The 12,299-nt window shown below is 53.7% G+C and overlaps 1 pseudogene; it reads right to left on the bottom strand.

Moving 5' to 3' along the window:
* Window positions 1-12,299, bottom strand: part of LOC119284055 — a 136,001-nt pseudogene that overhangs the window by 121,985 nt on the left and 1,717 nt on the right.

Below are 12,299 nucleotides of genomic sequence, written 5' to 3'. Positions count from 1 at the left end.
TATATCCATCTGTACCATGTTTGAATAATAATTGACATGTTGTAAATATTTGCAGAAACTATGGAGCACTCCCGAGACGAAGAAACAGAAGCGATGTTGGGGGACATAATCGCAAATGGATCAAGTGATGATGTTGCGTCATTTCTCCTCGACACCGTTGATCAGCTAGATGAAGAAGAGGGCTATGTTTATGATGGTGGCTTCGACCCATTAATGCCGGTACAAGAGGAGGACTATGTTCATGATGGCTCCGGTGACACAATGGAGGTACAAGACGAAGGAGACCGTGCTGACTGCTCCGGTCACCGAACCGAGTCCGGCCAAGTATATATATATTAGTTAAGCCCGTGCTGACTAGTTAATTGATGCATCCATTGTTTTGGTATATGTACACATATTAATTACTGTCGTCTTTCTTCCTTATAATTTCTAGCCCTCCGGATCGAGCACAACTTCGGTAAGGAGACGAGGCCCGAAGAAAAAGTTGAGCTCGGATGAAAAGTTTGAGATCATAGAAATCGCGCCCGACGACGAACCGATTGAACCCATCCGGACAAGGAAGGCATTTTCTGCTCAGTGCAGGGTTCTTGTTAGGGACAGGATCCCGATCAGCATCCAGCAATGGTATAAGCCTGCTAAGGATGAAGACGCTGAGGTGTCTTATGTCAATGATATGCAGAAAGAAGATCTTTGGACTGAGCTGAAGGCAAATTTCACCCTACCGCCAGAGGAGGATCCGGAGAAGACAGTTAAAGAGCAATTAATCAAGTCTTGTGCTCTTAAGAAGATGGCAGGCCTAATGAGGAGGTGGAGGAAAGAGCTGAACCAGTTTGTCAAGGAAAAAAAGACACCGGAATTCATCGGCAAATATGAGAAGATCAAAGATCACTGGCCCCATTTGTGGCCCACAAGACATCGGAAAAGAGTAAGAAGATGTCGGAGACAAACAAGAAAAATGATGTGAAGAAGAAGCTTCACCATCGCACGGGGTCAGATGGCTACCTCAAAGCCCGGCCTAAGTGGTCCAAGGCTGAGCATGATCTGCTTGAAAAAGGGATCGAACCAGAGACAATGCGCTGGCCAGACCGTTGCCGGACTTGGTTCTTCGGGGCTGGCGGAACCTTCGACCCTGTAATAGCGAAGTGTCAGTGGACGGACGAGCAACTGCAAATACCAGTCAAGAACCTTCGACACTATATCAATGCAGCGCAGCGAGGGACATTCCTTCCAAACAGGGAGAAGGACGAGCTCACAATGGCCCTTGGGAATCCCGAGCACCCCAGACGGACACGAGGCACGCCACGCTCCATTCCGTGGAAGGTTGGTTTTCCGGACGCAGGGGGTTACAAAACCCACGAGAGGAGGAAGAAACTGGAGCAGGACCAAATGCAGGCGCTGCTTGGAAGGGTAATGGGGCTGGAGGATCGAGAAGAGGAACGAGAAGCAGCAGATCGCAACAAACGACATGCCGAAGCTTCCCCCGAAGCTACCCCGCCATCTCAGCGGAGAAGCAGTGTGGCTTCCACCGAGCTGCTTCAGCCGGAGCATGTCTTGACGGCTCCTGCCAGCTATCCCGTGGATGGTATCACGGAGTCTCAAAATTGCCACATGATGGCGCGATGGATGAATTTGAAGGTCAAGGCGGCTATTGGCCAAGTTTATCCTAGTGGACCCGGCACAACTTATCACTGCCAGCCGATTCCAAAAGGATATGCTAAGGTGATGGTGGATGAAATAACGGAGGGATTTGAGGACCTCGTGCTTGACCACCCTACCGGTGAAGGGGAGACTAGGCTGGGTTCTGCTCTGAAGACTCCATGCCTATGGAAGAAGGAGCTCATCAACCTTCTGAACTGGACGCCTCCGCCTCCTCCTCCAGCTCCGGCGAGTCAGGGCACTCCGCCTCCTCCACCGCCTCCTCCTCCGGCGAGTGACGATCAGGGCATGCGTGGCGGCACTCCGCCTCCTTCTCCGGCGCATGGCGGCACTCCGCCTCCTTCTCCGCCTGCGCCGGCGCTCCCGAGCAGCCAGCAGCATCCTCCTTCTCCGCCTCGCCAGCAAGGGCGGAAGAGACCCGCCGCCGCCCCGGCTGCTCCGGCGCGTCGTACTCCTTCTCCTCCGCCTCGTAAGCAAGCACGAAAGAAGACAGACGCCGCAGCCGCTCCGTCTGCTCCGGCGTCTAGCAGCACAACCAGAGGCGAGAGGCAATACAAATATGGTCCATCATCTCTCAAGCCTCTAGAGAAGTTACCGTACGAGAGGTCCGAGGAGGAAAATGATACGATTGTGCAGGCCCACGTGAAGGAGTTCTTTGAAGGGGTGAAAGCAAAGAGACATCCACCTCCGGAGGAGAAGGTAGATCCGGTGAAAGCAAAGCGCACTATCGATTCCCTGAGGAAACCACCAAAGTCTCCGCCGAGAACCAACTATGAGCGCATTACTGAACAGACATATCTCCAAGCCGAGCGGTCGGGAACTACTGTCAGTGCTAAAAGGTCAAAACAACGAGCAAAGGGGAAAAATTTCCCAGCTCGGCGAACAAGCACAGCAATCGTGCCCCCCGCTCAATGTGTCTAATGCTCCGGGGACGGTGGCCGGTTATGGCAATCTTGACGATTACCTGCCTGACGATGCACTTCCTAATTTCTTGAAGGTGGACGGACACAGATACGAGTACGGGAAGCCTCTCGTCAAAGATGAAAAATCTCTGACAACAATGATGCGAAGATTCCATAATTGGTACATGGAAACCTGCAGAGAGTCTGATGGTAAGAATGCTTTGTATCTGCATATTAAAGAGGAGCACGATCTCGTTGCAAATGATCTGTTGACTGTTCCATTTGAGGAGTTCTTCGAGTTCTTCAATTAAAAGGCCCTCGATAAATTAATGGTCTTTTGCTACTGCTTGTAAGTACTATTTCTGTCATTAAGTCTCTGTATATAGCTCGGCTCTTTCATTGCATGCATGTATTTATAACTAATTATCCTCAATATATTATGCAGATTGAAGATCGTCGAGTGCAAAAAACAAGAAATTTATGATATTGGGTTCATTAACACAAATATCATAGATGTATTTCTGGTTAAAAAGAACGTCAAAGAGGCCGAGGACAACTTGCTACGATCGTTGATAAAAAATTAAAACAAAGATACCATACTCTTTCCTTACAACGGCCCGTGAGTGTTACTGTCGTGTGCATATTCGGTTTCCCTTATTACTATAGCGAGGTTATAGTAATGTAATTGATGAGTTATGCATGCGTGCGCAGGTACCACTATATTCTTCTGGAGATTAAGCTTGAGCGTGGACTAGTAACTGTCTTAGACTCGAGACGGAAAGATCCCAAAACCTATGCGTACATGACTGAAATGCTCAGCAAGTAAGTTCAATCGATCATAATTATCGCACCATATCGGTAACTTTTTGTTCATTTCCTGATATCTCAAGTAATAATAATTATTTTCTTTGTCTTGCAGGGTTTGGAAACAGTTCACCGCAGAAGCTCCGGAACTGCCGAAGGAGCTGCGATATACATACCCGAAAGTAAGTACTACTGGCTAGCTAGTTGCGCGCATCTCCGGCCCGTTGATTCTATATATAGCTATATATACTTTCATTAATGCCATTTATAATGCTTCATTATCAGTTTGATTGACCTCTATTTCTCGTAAAGTGCTTGTGGCAGGAGGAAGGGAATGATTTCTGTGGATACTACGTGTGCGAGTTCATCCACACCACGACTTTGAAAAACAAGCGGGGCTACTCTCAAAGACAATATGAAGTGCGTAAGCAATAATATTCACAATTTCATTTTATTACACCATCATTTTTGTTGAGTTTTATTCATATATATATGTATTAATTAACCCTCTTCTTCAAATTAGACGTGGCAGATGCGGAATGAACTCCTAGAACCAGATCGCATGAAAGCAATTCAAGAGGAATTGGCGGGATTCTTTCTTGACCACGTCATTAGTAAAACCGGAGAATACCATGTGGAAATTGATTTCAAATGCTAGCTAGGGGTTTGTAATTATAAGAGATCTTATACATATTGTACATGTATGTAGCCAGTAGCGTCGGATACATGATACGGAAACTTGTTGTTCGACCAACCTCTCGGAGAAGGAGAGGTCGATCGATCACTTCTCTCGGTATGCATGACGAACTTCTGTACTGAATGGTTCTCTCGATCACTTATGTATATATAGTACGTAGCGTCCAAACACAGACATAAGAGAGGACACTTCTCTCTATTAATTAGCTAGCTAACACAATATATGAAACACCTAATTAAATTAACCCCCCAAAACCCCCAACCTCCCCTCCTTTCAAAAAAAACACAAAAACCCCAGCAACTGGAATGCTGACGCGTGGATGCATTTTGGTCCCGGTTGGTGCCACCAACCGGGACCAAAGGCCCCCTGACTGGGGTGGGCGCACAGGGCCACGTGGAGGCGCATTGGTCCCGGTTCTGGATTGAACCGGGACTAATGGGTGGAGGTATTAGTAACGACCCATTAGTCCCGGTTCATGAACCGGGACTAAAGGCCCTTACGAACCGGGACTAATGGGTGGTTTTCTACTAGTGCATGAAAACCTGCAGAGAGTCTGAGGGGACGAATGCTTTGTATCTCAATATTAAAGAGGAGCACGACCTCGTTGGAACTGATCTGTTGACTGTTCCATTTGATGAGTTCTTCGCGTTCTTCAATCAAAAGGCCCTCGATAAACTAACGGTCTTTTGCTACTGTCTGTAAGTACTATTTCTGTCATTAAGTCTCTATATATAGCTCGGCTCTTTCATTGCATGTATTTATAATTAATTATCCTCACTATATTATGCAGATTGAAGATCGTCGAGTGCAAAAAACAAGAAATGTATGATATTGGGTTCATTAACACAAATATCATAGATGAATTTCTGGTTAAAAAGCACCCCGAAAAGGCCGAGGCCAACTTGCTACAATCGTTGATCAAAAATCAAAACAAAGATTTAATACTCTTTCCTTACAACTTCCAGTGAGTGTTACTGTTGTGTGCATATTCGGTTTCCCTTATTACTCGAGCGAGGTTATATTAATGTAATTGATTAGTTATGCATGCGTGCACAGATTCCACTATGTTCTTCTGGAGATTAAGCTTGAGCGGGGAGTAGTAAACGTCTTAGACTCGAGACGAAAAGATCCCCAAACCTATGCGGACATGACTAAAATGCTCAACAAGTAAGTTCAATCTATCATTTATCGCACCATATCGGCAACTTTTTGTTCATTTCCTGATATCTCAAGTAATAATAATTATTTTCTTTGTCTTGCAGGGTTTGGAAACAGTTCACCGCAGAAGTTCCGGGACTGCTGAAGTAGCTGCGATATACATACCCGAAAGTAAGTACTACTAGCTAGCTAGTTGCGCGCATATCCCATTGATTCTATAGTTGTACTTTCATCAATGCCATTTATAATGCTTCATTATCAGTTTGATTGACCTCTATTTCTCGTAAAGTGCTTGTGGCAGGAACAAGGGAATGATTTCTGTGGATACTACGTGTGTGAGTTCATCTACAACGCGACTTTGAAAAATAAGCGGGGCTACTCTAAAAGACAATATGAAGTGCGTAAGCAATAATATTCACAATTTCATTTTATTACACCATATTTCTGTTGAGTTTCATTCATATATGTATTAACCCCCCTTGTTCAAATTATACGTGGCAGATGCGGGATGAACTCCTAGAATAAGATCGCATGAAAGAAATTCAAGAGGAATTGGCGGGATTCTTTCTTGACCACGTCATCAATAAAGCCGGAGAATATCATATGGAAATTGATTTCCATTGCTAGGGGATTGTAAGAGATTTTACATATTGTATATGTATGTAGCCAGTAGCGTCGGATAGATAATACGAAATGCTGACGCGTGGATGCCTTTTGGTCCCGGTTTGTGCCACCAACCGGGACCAAAGGCCCTCCTGCCTGGGCTCGGCGCACCGGCCACGTGGAGGCACATCTGTCCCGGTTCGTGTTAGGACCGGGACTAAAGGGGGGAGGCATTAGTAACGACCCTTTAGTCCTGGTTCAAGAACCAGGACTAAAGGCCCTTACAAACCGGGACAAATGCCCCCTTTTCTACTAGTGATTGCCTAGATGTACATTTTGGGGGATTGAATCATTTGCCACACTTTACATGGGGTTTCATGATTTACCCCTAGTGGACCGGGCCCCACCCGTCAATCTTCGCGGGGGGGGGGCAAATCATCAAAGTTAGAAGTAAAGTGTGGGTTAAGATCAAATTTCCACATGTTGTCAGATTTTTTTTCGAGAATGACGGGGGGGCATTGTGCCCCACCGGTTGTTATATTACTCGAAGGACCTGGCAGTCATACAGTGTTTTTCATCGAAAAGATAAAAAACAACATGATAAGAAGCGAAAAAAAGAGAAACCCGCCATGAGGCAGTCTAGAGGACTGAGAGAAAGAAAAGTCGGATGGCCAGAAGTCGATCCCGAGACGGAGCGTCATAGCGCCTGCTCCAAATCAGGAGGTCGTCGGCCGTCCTCGCGAGGATATCACAGGCGGTGCAGCGAATGTTGTTGAAGGTGGCGTTGTTCCTGGCCTTCCAGATCTGCCAGAGAAGCACGTAGAGCCCATCTTTCCACAACGCAGCCACGTCGGCGGACGGCGAGGGAGAGGCGAGGATCGCATCCACCGAGGGGAAAGGGCCCAGACCGAGGCGAGTCCAGGTCGAAACCGCACGACCGCAGGCGGCGAAGATGTGAGAAGTGGACTCTTCGCATGAAGGTTCTTCCGGGTACTAAGGCGGTCCCGGACCAGAAGGCACGCGAAGATCTTGATCTTCCGCGGGAGACGCGAACTCCAGATGTCGATGGAAGACTGGCAGAGCACCCCGTGGGGGGACATGACCCTGAACGCGGCGCGCGAGCTGAACTCCACGTCCTCCCCCCAGGCCATGAGTCGACGATCCGGAGCGTCCACAAGCCCAAGGTCACTGATGATCGCCTGCACAGCCGCAAAGCTGGGAAGCGGCAACGGAGGAGAGGCGCCTCTGGAGGTGCAGACCGTCGGCGGACACTGCTGCCACCGAGGCGTTCGGGCGCGTCGAGTGAGAGTACAATGCCGCGTACTCAAAGCAGAGGGCGCGGCCGGGCCGCCAACGGTCGTGCCAGAACGAGGTGGCGCGCCCGTCGCGGAGATCCACGCGGGTGATAGACCTGTACGTCGGGAGGCCGCTGAGAATGATGGCCCCAAGGAAAGAAGGAGCCGAGCAGGGGTCGCCAACATCTCTCCTGGTGGTGCTGAGAAACCACCGTTTCCACGGCGGACAGTCGGGTTGATGAAGCTTGTGGACGAAGTTGAGGAGCAGACACATGTTCTGCCGACGGAGATCCCGGATCCCGAAGCCGCCTTCCTGCACATCTGCACACACTTTATCCCAAGCAATTAGACAACGCGCACCGGAGCAAGTATCCTTGCCGGTCCAAAAAAAGGCACGACGCCTACAATCAATCAACTCAATCACACCAGAGGGAAGCAAGTACGAGCACATGAAGTAAGTGGGGAGGTTGTTGAGAACGGCATTACAAAGGACCATCCTACCCCCTGACGACAGGAGGAGGGCACGCCAACCAGAGAGGTAACGGTCAAAGGAGCGGATAAGAGGGTCGTAAGCGGAGATGGGAAGTTTCCAGGGGGAGAGGGGGAGACCCAGGTAGGGTTGAGGGAAGGAGGAGATGGGACAGCCGAGGGTAGTAGCCATGGCGGCTGACAGATCGTCGGGGCAGTGCATGGGAATAAACCCAGACTTGTGGAAGTTGATGGCCAGGCCGGTAGCAAGGGCGAAAGAGTCAAGGATGGTTTTGAGAGTCGCCGCCGACTGGGGGTCCGCACGGCAGAGGATAAGGGTGTCGTCGGCGTATTGGAGCACGGGGCAGGGGAGCGAGGGGTCAATCGGGTGAGCAAGCCTCCCATCCGAGGAAGCCGAGCGAATAAGACGCTGGAGGACATCGGCGACAAGAATAAAAAGGTACGGCAAAAGCGCGTCCCCTTGACGGAGGCCATTGCGGCAAAGGATCCAGTCCCCAGGGATACTGTTGAGAAGGACGGCGGTGTGTCCTGTAGAAAGAATGTCTCGGATCCAACCGCACCACCGGGAGTTGAATCCACGGGCTGAGAGAACGGAAAGGAGGCTGGACCAGTTAACTGAGTCGAAAGCCTTCCGAAAGTCGATTTTGAACACAATCGTGGGGGCTTTCCGGACGTGGCAGGCACGAAGGAGGTCGGCCGCGTAAACAATGTTTTCTGAAATACGCCGACCTGGAAGAAAGCCGGTTTGGTCAGGATCGACGAGAGAGTGAATGTAACGCTGCAGTCGAGTGCACAAGGCCTTGGTGATCGCCTTCATGATGCAATTTTGAAGGGAAATGGGGCGAAAGTCTTGGGGGGAACGAGCCGCCTCAAACTTGGGGAGGAGGACCAGGAAGGCACGGTTAATGCGAGAGAGGTCGAGAGACCCGGAGTAGAAGTCATGGAAGACCGCCTCAACGTCTGTCGCGATAGTGGCCCAGAAGGAGACATAGAAGGAGGGGCCGAACCCGTCTGGGCCGGGGCTTGAGAGACGATTCATGTCCAGGAACGCCTGCCGGATTTCCTCGGACGTGAAGGGGTTCGAGAGGTCATTAGGGAGGGTGGCCGAGTTGCCGTAGAGGTCCGATAGGGAGAAGTTCCAAGTACACGGGGAGGTCGTACCCAGAAGATCTTTGTAGTAGGCCCGGAGAGCACAAGCTTTGGACTCATGCGAGAAGAGGTCAACTCCATCGACAGAGAGAACAGGGATGCAGTTTTTCCGGAACCGGGAGGATGCGGAAGCGTGGAAGAAGCCGGTGTTCTCGTCACCAGCGACGGCGTAACGGACTTTGGCACGCAATTTCCAGTAAAGGACACGCTCTTTTACAGAGACATGGAGCGCGTCGGTAGTAAGAGAACGAAGAAGATTATCCGTGGGGGAGAGGGGCCGACTCTCCTCAAGGCGGTCGAGGACACCGATGAGAACCCTACAATCTTGTTCCCGTTGGGCCACCGGAGCAGTCCTCCAAGTCCCGCGTTTACAGGCAAGCCGGACCTGGCGAAGGCGAGCAACCAGGCGGGCAGTTTGGTCGGCGCGGCCGGCGGAAGCCCACGCAGCAACGACTGCGGAACGGAAAGAGGCGTGAAAAGCCCAAGACTTCTCGTATCGAAAAATGAGGGTTTTAGGGGCGGAGGAGGAGATAGTCGCGAGGAGGGGGACGTGGTCACTCGTAGCACGAGCGAAGGAGGAGAGGGTGGAAGTGGGGTACTTAGCGTCCCAGGAGACACTAACAAGCACTCGATCGAGACGAACGAGGACAGGAGAGGACTGTCGGTTGGACCAAGTATAAAGACGATCACGGAGAGGGAGGTCGATGAGCGAGAGATCGTTGATGAAATCGTTGAAAAGGCTTGCCTCCGAACGGCTGAAGTTGCCGTTGTTGCGGTCGGTTGGGGAGCGAGTGAGGTTGAAGTCACCAAGAATCGCCCACGGGACTGCGTCGCCGGGCGCATGGCCATTAATTTCGGAAAGGAACTCGGCCTTAGAGGCGTGGTCGCAAGGCGCGTACACGTTCGTAACACGGATGAGAGTGTTGTCATGACTGTGGCGAAGGTCAACAGAGAGCACACGGGCAGTGGAGAAATCTTGGGCGAGCGAGAAGACTCGGTCGTTCCAGGCAGTGCAGATGCCGCCGGAGGCGCCGACAGAGTCAATTAGAGAGAAGGAGCGAAGAGACGGAGGAAGGAAAGAGCTAGTTTTTTGCGGAGAAGGAGAGGCAAGTTTCGTTTCCTGGAGCGCGATGAGAGCAGACTGCATGGCCTCGATGTCCGCGCGAACATCGCGGCATTTACTAGCATCCCCAAGCCCACGTACGTTCCAGGTACAGAGAGAGAAAGGGCTAATCATAAGGAACAGACAAACACCACACGGCAGACAGCGAATAAAATAAAGCGGGCTTGATTAGAGACACACACGGGCCTAAGGCCATTACATACCCCACGGGGGGGAAAGAAGAAGTAAAAAAGGATAAGATACTCCGGCAACCCCACACTGGGGCCCACGGACGGGAGTATAGAATCAAGCAGCCGCATCTAAAAGGGGGAGAGGGAGGGAGGGAACGGGCCGAGGGCCCAGCTGCATGCATGCAGATCATGGGGCACGGGCGGCCACCTCAGCGCGGGCCCCAGCTGCCAGGGCCTCTGGATCGACGCCGCAGGTGGAGCCCATCGCCTGAAGCTTGCGAAGCCGGATAGGATCGACCGCGCCATCCTCAGCATCTATGCCGGCCGCACGGATGGCGTTACGAAGGCGCGAGGACCCCTTGGAGACGTCGAAGCGAGTCGCCTTGACCGCCTTGGCGCGGCCCAGCATCTTGACGTAGGCAGCGGGCTCCTTCCCGGCGAGACGCAAGCTGCAGCGCCCGTCGGTGAACCCGGAGTCGACGGCGCGTTTGCGCAGGCCACGGCGCTTGCGGGCAGCATGCTCGTGGTCGTCGTTGAGGAGGTCGGAGGGCACGAGGAGAGGGGAGGGCACCAGCGCCGTGGAGCCGCCCTCGGAGGACGCCTCGGAGACCACGGTGGAGGAGAGCGAAGCCTCCGGCACATCCTCCCCCTCGATGATGAGAGGTGTAGCCGGGGGGAAGAGGGAGTTCCAGCGCGTGGGGAAAGGCTCGGAGAGGAACCTCGAGCGGCGGCGACCGATCTCCCGCCGGAGGCGGGCCACGGCCGCGCTGTCCTGCCCTTCGCGGGGGGCGGGGGGAGGCGGAGGGGCGTCCGGCTGTGCCCCGAGGGAGAGCGCCCCGAACCCGCGCAGGCTCTCGGTGTCGATGTCGTCCATGGCCGAGGGGCGGCGCACGCGCAGGGAGGGTGGAGGAGACCCGCCAGAAGGCTCGAAGTGGACGGAGGAGGCGGAGGAGCCGTCCTCCTCCATAGTCCAGGTCCGGACCAGACGGAGGGTCACGTCGGTGGAGAGGTCGCCGTCGAAGTTGCGGAGGAGGAGAGCATGGGGGACGTCGTTCTCGTGCTCGAGGCGGATCACCAAGCGGATGGCCGAGAAGTCGAGGTCGTTGAGGCAGAGAGGGTCGATGCAGCAAACGTTCCCGATGGAGCGAAAGGCGTTGCGGATGCCGCCCTCATCCCAGTGCTCGAGCGGGAAGCCGGTGGCGGAGAGCTGCGCGAAGCAAGTGTACTCCCAGCCGAACCGGTTCTCCCCGTTCTCCGGCCGCTCGAGCATGATGACATGGCCGTCATAGGGGAGCGGGAAGAACCCCCTCATGGCGTGCTCGCGAGCTTGCTCAGAGGCAAACACGACCATCATCGCGCCGTAGTGCGAGGCAGCAAGGCCGACCCTCGGGTTGCCGGCGCGCTGCTCGAGGGCTCGACGAAGGAGGTCAGCCGGGCTGGGGGACGGCGGGTCGATCAGCGCGTAGGCGAAGCGGCGGGAGCGCGACATGTCCACCACCAGCGGCATGAAGCACTCCGCGTACTCCGGGCGATGGGGGTTGGCGCCGGCCCGGGCGCGCTGGGAGCCATCGGACGAGGGGGGGCGGTCGGCACTACCCAAGGGCGCCGCCGCAGAGCCGCCGGAGCAAGAGCCGCAGGAGGGAGGGGCGCCGCGGGGGGACGGGGTCGGCGGGCGCGAGAAGAAGGGCTGGGTGCGCTCGGCCTCCACCCCCCGGTAGTACCGCATCATCCAATGCTCGCGAGGAGGAGTGCGGGCGGGAGAGGAGGAGCGGGAGCGGGGCGGCGAACGGCGGAGCACATCGGACAACCTGCAAGGGGACGGGCGGGCGGGTGAGTCCGGAGGGGTCGAGCAGGCAATCGGGGGAGAGACAGGAGGGGGCGAGGAAGGGGAAGACGGAAGGAGGACGAGGGGAGCGAACTCACATTGCGAGCTAACGTGGCCGGAGCGACCACAGTCACGGCAGCGGACGGGGTCCCGGCAGTCGCGGACGAGGTGGTGCAATGAGTAGCACTTGTGGCACAGCTTCTTGATGGGGGAAGGGAGGAAAGCGAGGATGCGCCGACGGGAAGGAGGTGAGGAAGCCGGGGAAAGGAGAGCCTCCTTATAGGAGCGGGGCGGACTGGGAGCGCCGCTAGCAACAGTGGGTGCCGGAGAAACAGGGGATGGAGGCGCCGCGCGGCTGAGCTCATTGCTTGGCAGCCGGATTCGCGCGGCGGGGGAGGGCGGAGAGGCGTTTTTCTCGGCTCCCTGTG

This window comes from Triticum dicoccoides, chromosome 4A (genome assembly GCF_002162155.2).
Source record: "Triticum dicoccoides isolate Atlit2015 ecotype Zavitan chromosome 4A, WEW_v2.0, whole genome shotgun sequence".
In the NCBI taxonomy this organism is placed as follows: domain Eukaryota; kingdom Viridiplantae; phylum Streptophyta; class Magnoliopsida; order Poales; family Poaceae; genus Triticum; species Triticum dicoccoides.
Note: the sequence above shows the minus strand (reverse complement) of the source record. Positions and strands in the feature narration are given on the sequence as shown.